Source organism: Erigeron canadensis, chromosome 6 (assembly GCF_010389155.1).
Source record: "Erigeron canadensis isolate Cc75 chromosome 6, C_canadensis_v1, whole genome shotgun sequence".
NCBI lineage: Eukaryota > Viridiplantae > Streptophyta > Magnoliopsida > Asterales > Asteraceae > Erigeron > Erigeron canadensis.
In genome coordinates this window covers 7,577,452-7,598,801 of record NC_057766.1, presented here as the reverse complement: position 1 = coordinate 7,598,801, position 21,350 = coordinate 7,577,452, and the positions used below count along the sequence as shown (strand labels likewise).

Sequence of the window (21,350 nt, the reverse complement as noted above, 5' to 3'; positions counted from 1 at the left end):
ATGGATGCGTGGTCAAAGATTTTTAGGGTTATCCCAAAAAGTTATTGTGTGCATGCCACGTAAGCAGTCAACGGGTCGACATGAAAGTGGTGACCGGCTAACTTCTTACCCGGTAACTTTTGTTTACTATGAGACTCTTGAACAAGTTTTCTGAATACAATAAAACAAACCTAGAGTTCATGCACACAATAACTTTTTGGGAGTAGTTAACTGCATTCTGGCGCACTTAGCCCTACAAACAAAACTTGTATGTGGACAGGATTTAAAGAAAGTAAATTTTTCGAGAGTTTTGGTGAACCTATATTATATGTGAAATGATTCCGTTAAGTTACTAATAACTTGATGGGTCAAGTTAACGTAATATTGACATTTGATTCAAAATCAAGGTTAAGATTAAATAATCATTTTTTAATTTTAACTCTTAGTTTTAAATCAAGAGACAAGATTAAGTTGGATAACTCGAGTAAATCCCTTCGATCCCATATTGTATCATATTTCTGGAATTCTTTGTTTAACTAATTCTTATGTTTTGGTTCAATGAATGGTGAACGTATGCTTTCTTTCTTTATGGTATTCTGTATTCATCGTTTGGGTCAATATTGACATTTGGTGCCATGTTGATTGGTGCTATATATTGGACGATGGCGATTTCTTTTGGTGCCATGTTGATTGGTGCTATATATTGGACGATGGCGATTTCTTTTGTCCCAAATGGGTAAGCTAGATATAAATACTTTCCACATTATCAACGATTTTTACTTAACATACATAAAAAGTTTATACGTTTTCATATTAAAAGCACACCCTCTGATTGTTATGGTAAGTGTACAATATTTAATGCACCTTAACGAATCCCTTAGAGCTTTGTTTAGCAAAACCCAAATATTTATAATATAACTAAAAGAGGGGGTTGGGGGTACACTTGGCACCCCTAATCTCCCTTCTTTAGCCTAATTCCCCATCATTATTTATCCTCTAATTTTTTAATATTAATCTAAATTAATAATTTACACTTTTTAATTTTACATCACCAATTTACACTTTAACTCCAATCTAAAACAATTAATTTACATTTTTTGGTTTCCCATCACCAATTTACACTTTAACCCAAATCTAAAACAATTAATTTACACTTTTTGGTTTCCCATCACCAATTTTCACTTTAACCCAATTTAAAAATAATTAACTTACACTTTTTTGATTTTTTACACTTTAACACAATTTAAAAATAATTAATTATATTTTTTGGTTTTCCATCACCAATTTACACTTAAAAATAATTAATTTACACTTTTTGATTTTCATCACCAATTTACAATTTCACCCAATTTAAAAATAATTAATTTACACTTATTCAGTTTTATTGGTAATTTATAATATAACTCACGTACGACAACGAAAAAAGAAGCTACGATCAACTACAAAAGGTTTTTCTTTTCTTTTTATATACTTTGCACATAATTAATCATTATTATTATTATTTTAACATTGAATTCTTATGTTATTGTTATTATTATTTCTTTTAATTTAGTTTGAGGTTCGTTATGACTTTTTCTTTAACAACAAAAAATATGACCACATTAGTTCATCTTGAAGATCTTAAGCCAACACATATTAACCATCATTTACGACTCCGTGTTGTGCATGTATGGACTGTTTCGGAGTGGAACAACCCGAAGAAAATCAAAACGTTCGAGATGGTCTTTGTTGATGAATTGATATGTATTTTTTAAATTATATAGTTTACACTTTTAGAATATAAGAAACTGTAAATTTTTAATTTAACTAAAGTTGAAAAAAAAAGGTAAACTGGAATCAATATTTATATGGAGTTAATTTTCGTATATTTCTTCTTTAGCTTTCGTATTGATTAAATTGTGATATATGATTTTACTAATCTCAATATTATATATTAAATTTTGTATTTGTAACCTATATTAACTCTTAGGATTTACGATTATATCTTTCTATAACCCTTTAGATATAAAGTCTAAATTTGCTATGAATAGGTTTTTGATTACTTTAATATATTGACTTTAGATAAAACCCTTTGATCCACGGTATGTTTAGGATTTAACACAACAGAAGATGGCTTTGCAAGGTTTTTTGTTCGACTTTTTTTTTAATCAACAATTTGTTTCCCTATCTTTCTTGCATTAGCCGATAAAATCATTTGATCGACGTTTGGAATGTCCTTGGTTGGGTTCCCTTTTTATCCTGGATAATTTTCCTGGATCTGTATCCAAAGATGTTTATTCGATTCTTATGGTTATTTTGTTTGGGGTTTAATTTCTTAAAATTGGATTAAATACATAGAAACACACTTACAGAACTTAGCAGTTTTTTCCATGTTTTTTTTTGCTATTTACGGGGCACTATCATACATGGCTCGATCAATGGTGAATAGACGGAAAATTTTAAGAGTATTTTGACCGATAGAGTGACTATTCAGCTAACAAATTTTCAAGTTAATTTCGATATATCTATTTAATATATTTGAATTCCAATTTTTTAGCTTTCATTAATATATTTTGATACTATCCGTAACACTAATTTATTATAGAATAAGCATTGAGAAGTCTTGCCAATTATATTTATTACAGAATCATGTTTATAGTGTCGTGATTATGCGTGAAATCAATCATTCAATGACAAATATCTTTTTCGATCTTTCTGATAGTTCATAAGTCCTACATAAACAAATCATTTGCCAATATATTGATAGATATGTTCTATGTTATATAGTTTGAAAGAAATTATCAACATTTAGTCAGATTAAAACAAGCAAAAAGACTCGGAAGATGACATCCGGTAAATTGGTTTTTATTCTTTTTGTAATGTTGATTGCTTCATCTATTTCAACTCATGCAAGCGAAGGTAACTAAGTCAAGTACACTATCATGTTTTCATACATCATGGAGATTGTTTTTTATTTTTATTACAATTGAATATTACATTGCTTTTTTTTTTTTTTGTCTATATGTAGGACCAAAACCACCAGCACATAGTTATTGTACGGGATCATGTTGCGATAAAAATTGTGATGTGCAATGCACGAAGCCGGGGGGTAGAACGGATCTTGGAGTCTGTTTACCCGATCAAAATTGTGGAAAAATAGGATCGTGTTGCTGCATAGAGTGAAGTGACTTCGTTTCACACGTTTTATAATGTCATTTTTACTTTCTGCATTGTTATGTTTTGTTGATTTCTTGAATAAAGTAATTGAATGTTTGGAGTTAATCAATTTTGGTTCAAAGAAATATTAATTTGGTAGGGGCTTTTCATGAAGTTTTTGATGGTTTTGGTTTTAGCTTTTGATTATATTACAAGTCTTTTTCTGAATATAATTAAGTTGAGCATAATTTGAAAGAAAAAAACTTCAAAATAAACGTTTAAAATAGTTTGGAGAGTTTTTGGTTGCATGGATCTTTAAAAAAAAATTTAAATTATGCGAATATCTTATTCATGAATTTTAGTTAGGGCTTTTAATATTCACTTTGTTAATATTACATTTTCAAGTTGCATCTACATTTACTCTATCATACACCTATAAAAGATAAAAATTTCTAAATAACAATTTTGATTAAAAATAGAGCTTATAATCTCAATTTAAAGCTCAGCCACACATGCCCATATAAAAGTGAAATTTAATTTGAGCAAAAATCAAGTGAGTTGTTAAGTCAATATACCCAAGTATATTATTTTTATTCCTAAATTATATAAATGGACAAATGGTTAAAAATTAAAATGAAACCTAGAATTTTAATTGAAAAGTCAAGTCAATACTACTTTTGGTAGTCGTCAAGTCAATACTGCCTTTTATTTATTCTTTTTTTTTTTCATTGTTAATTGGAATTTAACTAGTTTTATCCATAATAATAAAAAGGTGTTCATATTTGCTTTTCGGAAAAGTAAAAATCTAGTCAAAATAAACTAATAATACAGCTGGTGTAAAGTAATTTCGTGATGGTGGAATGGTGGTCATATGATTAGGGGGTTACGGTAGTATTGTAGAGTATGGTGATAAAAGTTTTTTAAAATAAGCTTTTATATATACTCACTTTAGCAACTACTATAATATAATAAGGGCCGTAAACGATTTGGTTCGGTTCGGTTAGCTAGAAATTTCGAACCGTTTTTCGGGTTTCGGTTCGGTTCGGTTAATTTCAGTTTTGTTTTCGATTAACCATTTATTAAAGTTATGCTAACAAAAAGTTTAAGTTTTTTAATTATAATAGTCAATTTACACTGTATTAATTAATTTCTTAATGTATAATAGTTATTTAACTACATTAATATTTTGTTTTATTAATAAATATACATTACATCTAATTTTGAATATTACTTTTTTCTAACGTTATATTTATGCAATGCAAGTTTCTATTTAAGGATATAATGATTTACTACTTAAAATGTCTTCTATATAATGATTATTAGTATTTTTGATAAATTTTTTAAATAAAGTTAACAACTTTTCTTAAAAAGAGTATATATATAAGAAAATTACTTAGAATATCTAAAACTAATCATAGATAGTGAAAGAAAGTTAATATAATTGTTAATATTTTAGACAAAAAAATACAAAAAGTTCGCTAAAAAGAAATGTAAATGATGTATTCGTGTAATACATATATGTGTAAGTATAAATATATATGATTATATATAGGTATATATCAAAATTCGGTTCGGTTCGGTTAGCCGCAGATAATGAATATTGAAAACCGTAACCGAACCGTTACATATCGATTTTTTTCCGGTTTCGGTTTTCGGATCATGTGGTTCGGACCCGTTTTTCGGTTTTCCGGTTCATTTCTTACACCCCTATAATCTATCTATAATATAACTAAAAGAGGGGGTTGGGGTATACTTAGCACCCTAATCCCCTTCTAGATCCTAATACTCCCTCCTTATTAATCTTCTAATTTTTTATTATTTATTTAATATTTTAATAATCCTACAAATTATAGTTCGTAAAATTTATGGGCTTACTTTTATAAAAGAATTTTTGTACAAAATAACTAGGCTTAATTAGCAAGTATAATTCATCATCACTGTGTAAAACAAAAATAAAGATCCAATCATCATATCATCATAATAATAAAAATAATGATAATCTATAATCTATCTATAATATAACTAAAAGAAGGAGTTGGAGGTACACTTGGCACCCCTAATCCTCCTCCTTTAGCCTAATACTCTCTCCTATCAATCTTTAATTTTTGGTAATACTTTCTAAATAATAATAATAATGACCGACCTTTAGTTTCAATAAAAAAAAACTTTATTATTATTATTTATAATAATATCTCTTATATAAATAAAACAATATTCTTATGACATCATAATTTTCTAAATAATGTTTATTTGTCATTATTAGACTTATTTATATCAATTTTTTCTTTTTTCTTTTCTTGATTTATGACATCATCCTATTCAAAAGTTTAAATCATTTTTTAAATGATTTATGATTTATTTCTTTTCAAGCGTAAGTCCAATGGAAATTAAAATATAATTATCTAATTTGTTCTTTTTTAAACGACTATATGTCAATTTTCAAAAATAGTATCACCATCTTTTTTTCGTCTTAATATTAGCAATCAGCCCGGATATATTAAATAAAAGAAAATTGTTATGACATCATCATTATATAAAAAGATCTTACTTGTCATCTATCTCCAAGTTCTTTTTAAAGTTTAATTTTTCTTTTTTAATTTACTTATGATATTATAAACACTTTCTTTCTTTAAGTTTATTTCATTTTTATTTTTGTCATTTATGATATCCTTTTTATAAAAGAAAATATTTTCTTTTGAAAACTTTAATATTTTATACATGGTGTTTTCAATTTTCATTATCTAAATAGTTTTATCATAATAGATTTTTAAATTATCCGCATATTATGCGGGTTAATAAGCTAATTATATATATTCCATGTATGAGGTATACTATGTCGAGATTGTGAGTATGGTTGAACTATCTCATAGTTCTTATACATCGACGTAACTTAATATTACAAAACTTTTTATAATAAGCCCGGGTTGAACTCGGGTTAATTAGCTAGTATATTATATAAACCCAAAAACCTACGGTACAAATTTTTTTTTACCTACGTTCGACTTCCAAGGTTTTTTTGTTCAACTAGCAAAGTTTTTTTAATTTATATAATTTCTTCATATTCATATTAGTCATTATTGTTATTATTATTATTTAACATTTAATTCTTATGTTATTGTTACTATTATCTCTTTTAATTTAGTGTGTTGTCCATTAGAGATCCGTTATGGCTTCTTCTTCAACAACAAAAAGATAATACCACATTAAATTATCTTGAAGATCTTAAGCCAACATATGTTAACCATTACGACTCCGTGTTTTCAGAGTGGAATAACCCAAAGAAAATCAAAATGTTTGTGATGATCTTTGTTGATGAATTGGTATGTATTTTTCAAATATATACTGTATACTTTTAGAATATAACTAAAGTTGGAAAAAAAAGGGTAAATTATAATCAATATTTACATAAAGGTATTTTTCATATATTTCTTCTTTAACTTTCGTATTGATTAGCTTGCCTTATTTGAATCGTTTTGTGTTCTATTTTTAGGTATTTTAATTTTATTGGGTATCTATTCAATATACTTGAATTTTAATTTTTTAGCTTTGATTATTATATATTGAAATTACCCGTCCATTGGACGGGCCTGACCACTAGTAATATAACTAAAAGTGGGGGTTGAGAGTACACTTGGCATCCTTAATTCCTCTCTTTTAACCTAATCATCCATCCTTCTTAATCTTATAATTTTTTAATAATAATCTAAATTAATTTACACTTTTTGATTTTACATCACCAATTTACACTTTAACCAAATCTAAAACAATTAATTTACACTTTTTGGTTTCCCATCACCAATTTACACTTTTTAACCCAATTTAAAAATAATAAACTTACATTTTTTGATTTTTCATCATCAAATTACACTTTAACCCAATTTAAAAATAATTAATTATACTTTTTGGTTTTCCATCACCAATTTAGACTTAAAAATAATTAATTTACACTTTTTGGTTTCCATCACCATTTTACAATTTCACCCAATTTAAAAATAATTAATTTGCACTTTTCGGTTTTATTGGTTGTAACATCCTAAATCTTATATTATTTTTATTTGATTTTGTAGCTAGTAAAATAGCATGTCTGTTTGGTAGTCATATCTATACTTCTTATATAAACAAACTATCCCTCTCCAAATTAAATACTCTACCTTTAAATTCCCTATTTTACCCTTTTAATTTACACTACCACCAAACACTTTAATCCTGAAATATCGAAAATACCCTTAAGAAAACCTTACGCCCAATTTGTCTCAATTTCTTTCCCCTGAAGCTACTCACATATTATACCAAAAAACACACTCATACATCTCCCAGAACAAAATACACACATACATCCCCTCAAGCCGCCTCCCTGGCTCCCTCTAAAACACATAGTCATCGCCCCCCAAAACAGCCGTCGTCTCCACGTCTAAAACACACATAGCCATAGGTACGGTGATCCGATAATCGCGCAGGTACCGCTAAATAACCAGTGTTTTTTTCCTATGCCCCGCCGCATCGCGCAGGTACAAGGCTAGTTCTATATATATATATATATATATATATATATATATATATGTAAATTGTTAAAAGTTACTTTCCAAATTCCTACTAAGCGTGTTTTATGTGCATTTGACCATTAATTGATGTATTTAAATATTTAATTGTATGTCATTATATCTGTTAGTGCTAGAGAAACTATATGATTTTAAAAAGTAGCCTAGAAAGAAAACTTATTTAGAATAACTATGAGTGTGGGATTAACTTATGTCAATTAGATGTGTGAAAGGGTGATAGATGAAAAATGTACCGACTATACGACTTTTAATGGGCTTGTTCTATCCTGGTCTTTAGGTGACCGACTTTGTATATAACTCATCTACGTTAATTACATACAATAGTAATAATAAAGCCCCTAGAGTAATATAAAGCCGCCTAGAAAGATCAAGGTTTTTGTTGCAAATTGGATTCACAATATCGACATTGTTGCTTGGCAAGATCACCTGAAGGTACATCTCAATACTATTTTCGATCTTAAATAAAAGAGTATGTTATGTATGTGCACACTTGAACTTTGAATGTTGTAGAGGCATTGACATGTTTAGATCAAAGAGTCGTTGATCATGTCTCTATATCAAGTTAGATTTCGAGTTGTTTTTGTTGTGGAATAGCCGTTGAAATAGATTTACTAGACTTGATTTTTAATGAACTTTCGTGTCTGACGTAAACATGTTTTGATTTCAAGTTAGTCACTTTTGAACGTTAATAGTAGAGTTTTCTCGAAACGGTTTTAGTAACTTATCATTAGTCTGAGATACTACTATATATTTGGTTATGATAGTTTGAGTTTTGCGATCTACAAATAAAGAGGTGTCAAGAGTCTTAGTGACTTATAGGATCTATTAGGAGATATCTAAATAAAATAAATAGGAAGATTGATCGAGGCTCAAAAGTATAAAGTTAAAACATGGATTGAGTTTATACAACGGTTTATGGCTGATGCGAGTGACATAAACTTTACCAGTTAAGTCCACATTATTCAGTCGTCGTTGGTTTGGTACGTTCATTAGAATCGTTTGGTACGTAGGCATTGATCGGTTGAGTTTCGCGTGTCATGGGTATGTTCTTGCTTTATTGATTTGAAGACATGCCTCATATCAATTTCCTTGCATGAAGTTCGTCTACTTATTTTTATATTATCACAAGTGATTTATTAGAAGATTTTTCCAAAATATATGGATAAAGTTTTGTTATAGCAGTTTGTTAATCCAGATTAAAGAGTTTCACTAATGGAGTTTATTTGGGTTTTCATGATAATGGTTAATGGTTTTAACAGAGACTAATTGAGGGGCAAAGATGATGGCTTGCCTTGGAACTCATTGTTTTATTTGTATGCATGACAACATGTACCTTTATATAGTGTTAGAAGACTGCTTGTAAACTTTAAAATTATCTAAAAGTGGGCGAAATTAAATTCAGCAGCAATCCTCTTATTTTTGTATTCACGTGAGTAGTCACTCAAATGCATACAATTGAAAGTTACGTCATATTTAATTATCCATTTTTTTTAGTCATTGAATTAATTAGCAGCTAATGTCACATTCTAAGTATATAATAATTATTTACGTAAATGGATAGGGGCTATAGTAAAGAATGCATGGAAATTTAATTAATACTTTATGCATTGTAAGCGTAATGAGTTTTAGCTTACAATTAATAATTACGACGAACTAAGACATAAATTATATGTGAGTAGTAGTGCAGCTCATTTTAATATAGTTAGATGTCTAGTTTTTGATGTAGTGTCTTTAATTTATTTAACTGTTTAGGTATCCAGACATTGAAGAAGTAACAAGTTAAGTTGTGTTATTATTTCACTCGAGGTAAGATAACTTATTTTTAACACCTGGGACATAACAAAATTAGTTTTGTTAATTACTCCCTATTTTATGAAGTTATAATATCTCATGCTTATATCGGGTATGGGATGTATGTGGGAGGTTTATTGGGGCATTGTTTATGCATGCTTTAGTAGATACGAGCTTATTTTTGTATTGTTGTTTAATGTAGCTTGTGATTGAGTTGTTGATGATTATTTGCGGCTTGTACACATAGTACACTAGACTTGATTAAGTTGTCATGTCACGTGCACGTTAAGGGCCCTAATGAAAATAAGTAGTATTGAGTAGCATTCTTTATGTGCAAAGTTTCGAACACTGAGTAGTAAGTGTTAAGCTTAACCCACATTTGGTCTTGTGGATCATTTGTGTTAAGTAGCCAATCCGGGGGCGACGTATACTGTTCCCGGTGGGGTCAATCTTTTAAGTAGCTGAGTAATTCCGTTGTGTGTGATTGGCCTTTATAGTAGTTTGCGGATTACTCATGGATTGGTTATGCATTTCCATAACGACGCTGATGGACCCCCGAAAGGTTACCCATCATGTCGGGTGTGAGGTTCCCTGTGAGGTGACCGCCTACACACAAAACCTTTGTTGTTAAGTAGTTAAATGGCATAACCTTGAATACTTGAGTAGTTAAGGAGCTAAAGTAGTTATTGAGGATTGCTAAGCACATTGTAGGACTTGATTATCCTATTTGAGTAGTATTTGTTGGTATCTGTAATTATACCTATATATGTGCATGAGATGCTTTTGTTGAAATGATTATAATTGGTAATCCTTTTATTGTACTAACCTGTTATCTTACTCAGCTTTAAAAAGTTGACACTCGTTTGTGAAAATTGTGTTGTGCCCTTAGGTTAGGCTCTAATAGAGTTAGTTTATTTGCGAGAGATGAGGTAGCTACTGATGATAAATAAAGATGGCTTTTAGTTATCCATTTGCTAGTAGAATTAAGTAGACTTATTTATTATGTCGGTTGACATTTTATATTATTGATTGTGAATTTTCTTTTATTATTGTGATGATACAATGCTAGTAACATCATTTAAAGTTGTTTAATGATTATGTTATGGATCATTTGGGATTTTTAAAAGTTGCTTCCGTATTTTATTAACGGAGTTATATTTCAAATTGAAAATTTTTGGAAATTCACATTTTTATAAAGTAGGGTGTTACATTGGTATTCTATAATATAACTCACGTACGACAACAAAAAAAGAAGTTACGATCAACTACAAAAGGGTTTTTCAATTATATACTTTACACATAATTAATCATTATTATTATTTTTTAACATTGAATTCTTATGTTATTGTTATTACTATTTCTTTTAATTTAGTTTGTTGTCCATTATAGGTTCGTTATGGCTTTTTCTTCAACAGCAAAAAATATGACCACATTAGTTCATCTTGAAGATATTAAGCCAACACATGTTAACCATCATTTACGACTCCGTGTTTGTGCATGTATGGACTGTTTCGGAGTAGAACAACCCGAAGAAAATCAAAACGTTCGAGATGGTCTTTGTTGATGAATTGGTATTTATTTTTCAAATTATATAGTTTACACTTTTAGAATATAAGAAACTGTAAATTTTTTATTTAACTAAAGTTGAAAAAAATGGGTAAACTGGAATCAATATTTATATGGAGTTAATTTTCGTATGTTTCTTCTTTAGCTTTTGTATTGATTAAGTTGTGATATATGACTTAACTAATCTAAATATTATATATTAAATTTTGTATTTGTAACCTATATTAACTCTAGGATTTACGATTATATCTTTCTATAACCTTTTAGATATAAAGTCTAAATTTGCTATGAGTAAGGTTATGATTACTTTAATATATTGACTTTGATTATTTTGATATTGTTTTGAAAGTAGCTCATTAATGATGTATACTTAAGATTTACGACGTAGAAGAGTTTGCCACCAGCTGCCACTTTATAGGAGCAATCTAGGTTCGAATCTTTCCAGAGGCAGAATTATATTTAAGTGGTTGACTAACCTTGACACTATCCCTGCTGGGGGTTATGTGCGTACCAATTCGGTACATGGGATCAAACGGTTCCTATCAATTTACTGTTTTATAGCTTTTAGATAAAAAGTCGAATTTTGCTATGAGTAAGATTATGATTACTTTAATATATCGACTATGATTATTTTGAATCTGTTTTGAAACTAGTTCATTAATGGTGTAAATTTTTAGCCGCTATTATTCTATCAGGAGAAAATGCTACATATTGAGATGGTGTTGAATGTTTTAGTATGATTATTTAACATGGTGGAACAATTCATCATTTTAGTTTGTGTATGACAGATATATTTCGGATCTTATGGAACATGATATCAATTTTAAATAATACCTTTAGATAAAACCCTTTGAACCACGTTATGTTTAGGATTTAACACAACATGAGATGACTTTGCAAGGTTTTTGGGTCGACTCCTTTTTATTTTTCAAGAATTTGTTTCCCATTCTTTCTTGCATTAGCCAATAAAATCATTTGATCCATGTTTGGAATGTCCTTGGTTGGGTTCCTTTTTTATCCTGGATAATTTTCCTGGATCAGTATGCAAAAATCCTTATGGTTAATTTGTTTGGGGTTTATTTTAAAAATTGGATTAATTACATAGAAATACACTAAGAGAACTTACCAGTTTTTCATGTTATTTTTTTGCTATTTGCAGGGCACTATAATACATGGCTCGGTCAATGGTGAATGGATGGAAAATTTTAGGATTAATTTGACCGATGAAGTGGCTATTCAGTTAGCAAATTTCCAAGTTGATTTCGGTATATCTATTTAATATATTTAAATTCCAATTTTTTAGTTTTAATTAATATTAATATATTTTAAGACTACCTGAACTTTAGTATAAAATATAAAAAAGATTATACAAATAATTATCATGCTACAAAAGTATATAACATTAATCTCCTCTGTGTTTATATGTCGTAACAACCGGCTACTATATATACATCAACTAACTGTATCGTATCCTTTAAAAATAATTCTTAGCCTATCTCGAATCTATCCGAATCTTACTTTACTCTACTGTGATGTGAGCGGTTCAAATTGGTTTGATCTTAGGTGTAGTGCCAAAATGTAATATTTGGAAAGTTTGAGCACCAAATTTAAACCAATCAAAATGTGAAATGTGGTCATCTAAGGGGAAGGGAGTCGATCGCGAGATGGAGGAAAGGTTGGAAGGGAGCTCGCGAGCTCAGAGGGATGTCGGTCGCCACTGCGGCGAGATGGAGCTGAGCGAGATGAAAGCTCGGAGAGGGTTGGAAGAGAGATGGGGGAGGAGGGACTCAAGGTGTAAATCTCATATGACCATTCAGGGACTGGTAGTGTAAGTTTCTGTGCGCCAAGGACCAAATGTGTAAAATTGCCAAGCTGCTATTTTTTTTTCTTTAGCTGGTGTGCACGTTTTTGTTTTTGTTTTTTCCTCCAACCTTTTAGCTTCTTAATTTTTTAGCAAAGTGAAATTTTAGCATAGTTTTTTTTTGTTATTTTTTCCAACATTTTTTTTTGGCATGATATAAACTTCTTTTTTGTAATTATGTAATGTTTTACTTTTAATATGTAATGTGTTTTAAGTATTATGTAATGTGTTTTGTTATTAATAAAATATATAAATAAAAAAAAAGGTTAGTTATGCAACATTTATAATGTTAAGGATAAATTATTAAAATTTGAAGAAAAGGTTGGGCAGTGCCACTAAAAAATGTTGAAAAAAAAGTTGGATAGTTGAAATAAGGTAAAGTAATTTAATTGGATAATTGGAGAGAAATGAGAGGGATGGAGAGTGATCACTCCCTCCACCCTAAATGGTTACCAATTTTGTGCTAAAAGTGAAGTAATATTGTCACTTTTTATCAAATGGTAAATGCATAGGTCCCAAATGTTTTTTTATTTGTTTCCGATACTATCATGGTTATTTGTTTCCGATACTATCATGGTTCCTTCAGTCAGTCATGTGGTGCCGATTTGTTTGACGCCAAAAAGTGTAAGAGAACCGAAGTGGCAATATGTGGCGATTGAAAAAACTGAAGAAATAAACCGACTACATCATTGCCTTAAGAAACCGTATTTACTTAAAATTTTCATTAAATAAAAAGTATTATATGTATTAATTTTATTTATTTAATTCTAGATTTTGTTTTCTTAAAATATATAATGTTATTTTTGATATAGAAAATAAAGTTAATACTTAATTTTGTAAAAATATATATAAGTTTTTCCCAATTTGTTTTATAACTTTCGAAAAACACCAAAAAAAAATCGAGATAAAACGAATAAATTTCAACAAGATTTTAAAAACTGAAATGAGAACCTGAAAATCACAACGAAATCGTTTATATCGATACAAGAATTTGAAGTTTTTTATGAAGTTATGAATTTCTTTATGAGATTATAAAGCTTTTCATACGATTTTCAAACTTGATATACCCAAACCAAACCCTCATTGAAATAATGACTTAAATCTCAAAATTGTCTAAATAAAAAATCGAACTTATGATATGTAAACCTGGAAAATTTCAAACCACTGTACCAAACTCATAATACGAACACTTAACAACATGCTACATGACTTTTATTTAATTTTTAACACAAAAACTGTCCCAAACATAAATCTTATTCCATACACCACATTCATTTTCCCAAGAAACTCAACACCCTCAAAATCATGTCTCGTGAGTCATTAAAGGTAGTTATATGCATAGGAGACATCCATGGACACATAACCAAGCTCCAAAACCTCTGGTCAAATATCCAAACCCTCATCCCACCTTCCGATTTCATCAATGCCCACATCATCTTTCTTGGTGATTACTGTGACCGTGGTCCAAACACTCGATCAGTTCTCGACTTTCTTATTTCACTCCCTTCAAAATACCCAAATCAAACCCATGTGTTTCTTGCCGGAAACCACGACTTTGCGTTCGCGGCGTTTTTGGGCGCAATCCCGCCGCCCCCAGATGGGTCAAGGTTTAGTGACACGTAGGCAGAGTTTGAAATGAATGAAGAAAGGGAAGGTTGGTATAAAGATTTTGGATATGAGAATATGCATCTGCAAGGTAGAAGGTGGGCTGGAAATTTTAATAATGCTGTTGAAGGGACTGACTGTTTAGGTTCTATTTATGATGCTGCAACTACTTTTCAATCTTATGGTGTTCCTCATGGCTCTCCTGGTATCTATAATAATCTATATTTGTATTTATCAATGTATGTATTGTTTTTATTCAAAGGTTGTTTTGTTTTGTTTTAATTTTGTTTTTTTTAATTTTGTTTTTGGATTAGTTTTAGTAATTGAGCTAGTTTTAGTAAAGGCCTAAAATGATGACATACTTTTGATTTTGTTAACAGCTACATAACAAACTTTTTTAATTTGTTCCCATATGTATATCCTACATTTTTTTAATGCCGTCAAACATTTTAGGCACTAGATTACATTGGTGTAGACATGATGTCTGACCACTAGGCTACCTTGGATGTGGTTAGTATGCGCTTGTTTAGGCACAACTATTATTTATTTTGTGGGAAAAGGTTTACTTGGTTCCTAAATTTTAAGGTGTGGAACACCTTGATTTAACTATTTAAGTAGAACCAAAGATGGGATCCGTGGAAACTATTGTGGATATCATTTTTGTTTTGTGTTTGGAATCATGTGTTCATATAGGCTTTGATTGAGTTTCTAACTTTCTTTTACTTGGTTGATTTGACTTGTATATATTTTCCTGAACGACCAACTAAGACAATGTTGGGTACTCTGTACGCGGTTTGGTTAAAGGTACGCACAGACTGGTATCCAAATGTACAGAGCCCTAGCCAACTTAACTCCACATCCTGGAAAAACCCTCCTGCCCGAGCGCCTACTCGTGGTAAAACCCGGTTGCCCTTGGGATTGAATCGGTGGGAAATGGGCATGATACCAAAGAACAAATGATGTTGATAACAAGAATTGAACCCGAGTCACTTGTACCACAGGCCAACACCTCAACCACCTCAACCAAATACCTCTGGCAATTTGACTTATCTAAATCCAAATTAGTTACTTTTGACTATAGTATTGGATAGCTTTGTTTAATTCAACAGTAATCCTTCTTTGGTCTGGGATGAGTTCTTTGTATAGTGAACTTCTTTTTAACCTTTTTGGGGTAAATGAATTAGTTCATTCGGCGGTGGTACCTACTTGTAATTCTGGGTGAAAATAGAAGTTGAAATGTTAAGCGATGCAAAAGGATAAACAGTTAAACACTGATATTAATAGCAGGGTTGAGCATACCCTGGTCAAAATTTATAATCCATCATTGATTTGACTTCTAAAGTTTTAGAATGATTAATCATAAGTAACCTTGATACGTCGTTGTCCAATCTATGAAAAAACCAATATCAGTTGATCACTTTGCAATGATGTTTCTTCATACCTCTAACTCCATGTATTAATTTGCTAACATTATATTTATCTATGTAACTTTCCAAAAAGAGTGCGTATAGTACGTTCAACATAGTAGTTTGCAATGGTAATTGTAGTCTTGTAGACATCAAGTCATCGACACTAAATGTCTGAATGAATTCTTACAAGTTTTAAAAGACAGTCTTTGACATTTTGACGTCCAAATGTCAAATTATGTTTAACATGTTGCATCATTTGTTCATGGCTTCGTGCAGATTTGATGAAAGCAGTTCCTGTTGAACACAAAAAGTTTCTTGCTGATTTGGTTTGGATCCATGAAGAGGTTACATTTTCCTTTAGCTTGATATACATGTGTATTTTTTAGAAGATATTAGGTCTCGCATTCTAGCTCATAATATTTTTGTTCAGGACAATGTGTCCATAGAGACAGACAAAGGACTTGAATCCTGTAAATTGATAGCAGTTCATGGCGGTTTGGTAAGAGGAGAGGATGTTGGAGAACAGATTAAGTATTTGAAAGCTAAGGATACCAGGATTTCTAAGGTGGAGCCTCTTAGCGGGAGAAAAAACGTATGGAACATTCCTGAGGTGAGTATACTTGACATTCAGAATCTATTTGGTTTTACTCTTTAAGTTAATAACTATATACAGTTAGCTTCATATCAAAAAAGTTATAAATATTTGAACAAAATGTATCAATGTTGGGGAACACTCTCTTTATGGGAAAATTTGGGGGGAAATCATTTGTTAGCATGCCCATTACTAAAACTAAGATTTTCGTCGGTTCTTGTAAAGTTTTTGATCATTGTATCTTCATGATTTCATGTCCGGTCAGTTTTATGTCATTGGTTCTCTTTTTTGGCCAAAAAAGAAAGCATTGACAAGTTTAGCGTTTTTAGTTTCTTTACTAGTACCCAAGCAAATACCCAGTAAATTTGCTGACCAAATTTATCTACCTTTTAATTGACTTTAAATTGCTTTACTTGCTTTTACATTATGTTGTCTTGTATTATGTAGTTTGACCTAAGAATTGATTGTTAGTATTATACTGACATACTGTTTGTCCAATGACATATTGGAACTCATATAACACAGACTAATTCATTTGGTTGTTAATCAAAATTGGGGTTTTGGATCTGCATTCAACCTCTTCATTGTTATTTGATGTCCTAATAATCAATTTTATTTGTTTGGATGTATGTTGTGTTAAGTCAATGTTATCATTTTAGAAAAGCATATGCAGGCAGCCCTTTGAATTTCTCATTCAGTATGTTCATAAAGCCAAATAAATTCAATTTTGTTTTACATGACCCAGGAACTGGCGAAAACCCCGACAATTGTGGTAAGTGGTCACCATGGTAAGCTTCACTTGGACGGTCTTAGACTAATTATTGATGAAAGTGGTGGACTCGAAAAAAAACCCATGGCTGCAATCGTGCTCCCTTCAAAGACTATTGTCCGCGACACTGATAAATTGGGAGAATGATCATTCATACGAGGTACACCACTTGGTAGGTTTATTCATAATTCCCAGAGATAAGATGATCATGTATTCTTGTAAAGGCAAATGTTGCAGTTCTTATTATGACAATGAATCATATCGGACCACATATTATAATATCATATATCTCATCTTTGCTTAGAGTTGATGCAACATTATATGTTTCAACATAGTAGATGTAAGCTTTGTTGCTTTAACTTGGGTCCTATGATTTGTGATCACTTGCTCATCCTTAGGTGTCACTAGAGGTGTCAGTTTTACGTTTTACTATTTACACATAACTGCTCGAATTTTATACAGATGGACTAGGCATTTTAGTGTGAAAAGAATAGCTGGCTGTGTTGAAAATCATGTTCAATCAATTCAAAGAAACAAAAGACTAAAATGGCAGCAAGTTAAAAACACACATTTGAGTGTTCAAAAGACTCGAACCAGGTAAGCCGTGACTGCACGACAACGAAGTATCTGCTCAAAATTCCCATCAGTGTTAAAACGACAATATGTTGTCTTTGGAAAGCCGGAAGATGTAAACATGTTCCCCCAATGTATAATGTATGAGACTTTAAAATCATTCTAGAAAAACAGGTTCAGATAATTATTATTGTAAACCTTTTAGTTTGTTTCATTTAAGACGATTCTCTCTCTCCTCTCGATATATCAGAGAGAGGTTCGATTTGGTACAGGCATGTCAACATGTTGAAACAAGGGCAGTGAAATAGTGTTTAAAACGTCTGTTATTCATACCAGATACTTTGTTGAAACCGTTTAATAGGTCGATTTGCCTTCCATATAAATGGGTTAAGGGATGCCTCTTGCTATGTTAAGATCCGATTAATCAAGAGATTTGTTGTGATGTCCTGTTTATTGGATGAGGACGATTTCCATTTTATTTTGATTTCCTTGTTTTTCCGTCAACAAATCTCGAATTTGTGACTAGAATTTGAACTTAAAAACTATACAAGTGACTTAATTTCTCAATTGACCAATTGACCAATCACAACTCTTAATTTCTCAAAATTAATTAAATCAATATATGTTTAAATTAATTTACATTTTTTTTTCATCATCAATTTATTCTTTAACCTATTTTATAATTTATTAATTTACACTTTTTTATTTTCAATCATCAATTTACACTTTAACCCAACCCAATTTAGACTTTTTAAGTGTCCATCACCAATTTACACTTTAACCCAATTTAATATAGTTAATATTTTATGACATAATGTCTACCTAATAACAAAATATAGCTAAAAGTTAGAGAGCTTACAATATTCGGATTAATATGAATTAAAACTAATCTTTTTTCGTATATGCAGTAACGATTGTCTACATACATAAGAAGGTTGAACTTAAAAACAATCTTAATCTTAATCTTAATCTTAATATATACTAAAAGGTAACTGACCTAACCTCAATTAATCAATCACAACTATCAATTTCTCAAAGTTAATTAAATCGGCACATGCTTAAATTAATTTACACATTTTGGTTTTCATCACCAATTCACACTTTAATCCCAATTTAAAATAATTAATTTACACTTTTTGGTTTTCCATCATCAATTTACACTTTCACCCAATTTTTAAAAATAATTAATTTACACTTTTTGGTTTCCCGTCACCAATTTACACTTTAACCCAATTTAAAAATAGTTAATTTACACTTTTTGGTTTTTCTTTCACCAATTTATACTTTAACCCAATTTAAAAATAATTAATTTACACTTTTGGTTTTCCATCACCAATTTACAGTTAAAAATAATTAATTTACATTTTTTGGTTTTTCATCACCAATTTTCACTTTCACCCAATTTAAAAATAATTAATTTACATTTTTTGATTTTATTGGTAATATAACAAAATAGTGGAACAAGATATATGCAGAAACACACAAACACTCCAACCAAATAATCATTAAAACTAATCTATTTCCGTATATGCAATAACGATTGTCTGCATAAACACAAGAAGATACAAACTTTCAATATCTTATCCAACTGTAATCAAACTAATTGTAATGTTTTATTATTAGTAATTGTAATTGGACTATAATTATGATAATTATTGTTGTTATTAATAATTGGAATCAAACTATATTGAGGATATACATATTTTTCTTATATAAACGGAACCCTACAAATAAAATCACAACACACGAAATCATTGAAAACCCACGAACTAACCGCTACTTTTATTATTCCTAAGAACCATAGCTAACGAAAACAAAATTACTTATTTGCAAGATATAAATGAGAACTCGGTCAATTAGGTAATAAATGTTAAGATATTGTTTTTCTGAAGAGTTTGTATAAAAGAAACTTTGCTACACCATCCAATGTTGATATGATTTAACATTTAATATTTACATTTAAATATCTCAATTATTTTTTAAGTATACTTTTACATGTTAACGTATAAGTTTTTTTTTTTTGCCCTATATATTAATTCCTATATTGATAATGTCGTAAAACCCGGGTCTAAAATCTAGTTAAACTACAATATGATGGGTAAATTTTACTTTATTTATTTATAATTTGTTTTAGTATGTAAGTTTGTGTGCAAAGTATATACATGTTTTGGGTGTCTGAGAAAGCTCTTCGTCTTCCTTCTATCTGGCCTAGCCTATACTATCTTTGATTAAATATACATTGTTCTCTTTGTTCTTCTCATGGATACACATTCTATAGTTTGGGCGTGAAAAATATTCGTAGAGCATGATATATATTCTTTTCTGTTCTACTTTTATTTTCCATAATCCATATTAAGCATATTTGTTAATAGTCCATTTCTTTGAGTAACAATTAGTTTTACAATTTTTACCATTAAAATTATGTTTCAAAATTACTTGGCTTTAATTATTGGTATTGATGAGATTTTACAATTTTAAATGACAATAAACCCAGGAGTCATAATATTTTACCCACAAGACAGAGGTCCAAAACTTGGCTGAGTGGAGTATGACTGACACATACATTCGCTGATGTTCCTCATCCTTGTATGCAAAAAGGAATTGCATTGAATACAAATATTTTAAATTATATTTTAATTTTTGTTGTAGCTAGTAGTTAAGTGGACTTTAAAATCCGTCACAATCTCAACACAATCGATAAATCCCGTCATGGGTTTGGGATTGGGTATGGGTTGTGGTTAAATGGGTTTAATTTATTATCAATCGACACAATCAGCTCACTTAATTAATGGGTTGGGATTGCTTTTCATATTTTTGATTATCATCGTGGGTTTGATCTGTCTATGAAATATTAAACTTAATATCCGTATGATGTACGGATTGATTATGTATTATTTATAATTTTTTTTATATTTTTGTTTTCATGTTTTCGTCATTAGTATATTTATAATAATCTAAATTAGATGATAAGTTATGTTACATCTTTAAATATGTATAAGTTAATTTACATTGATTGAGTTAATAAGTGATGAAATATTATTGATTTAACTATAAAATAAAAATTTTATGACAAAAACAATTAATTGGAGTTTTCATATTCATAGTATTGATTATAATTCCAAGACAAAAACAATTAATTGGAGTTTTCATATTCATAGTATTGATTATAATTCCAAGTTATTATTTGTCTTTATTAGCTCAACTGGACATTTAATGTTCTTTATGTCCTTCAGTCAAATGTTGGTCACGGGTTCAAAACCTTTGAAAGATATATTGAGAAGTCTTTGCCAATGAGGTAGAGCATGAGGGTTTTCTCCAGCATTAGCTAGTTTCCTCCAGAACAGGTAGTGAGACTTCCACCGCCAGTCATACCCTCGGATTGACTGTGCTGGTGACGTGGTCAATCTCTACCGGACGATGAAAAGGCATGCCGTTGAGTCCAATCACCACTACCGTTCAAAAAAAAATCCAAGTTATTTAAGGTTTTTTTTTTAAATAGATATGCATTAGA

At 30.0% G+C, this 21,350-nt stretch overlaps 1 pseudogene; it reads left to right on the top strand.

Annotated features, from left to right (window-relative positions):
• The first annotated feature begins 14,126 nt into the window (after nt 1-14,126).
• Nucleotides 14,127-18,036, top strand: LOC122605072 (annotated as a pseudogene).
• The last annotated feature ends 3,314 nt before the right edge of the window (nt 18,037-21,350 follow it).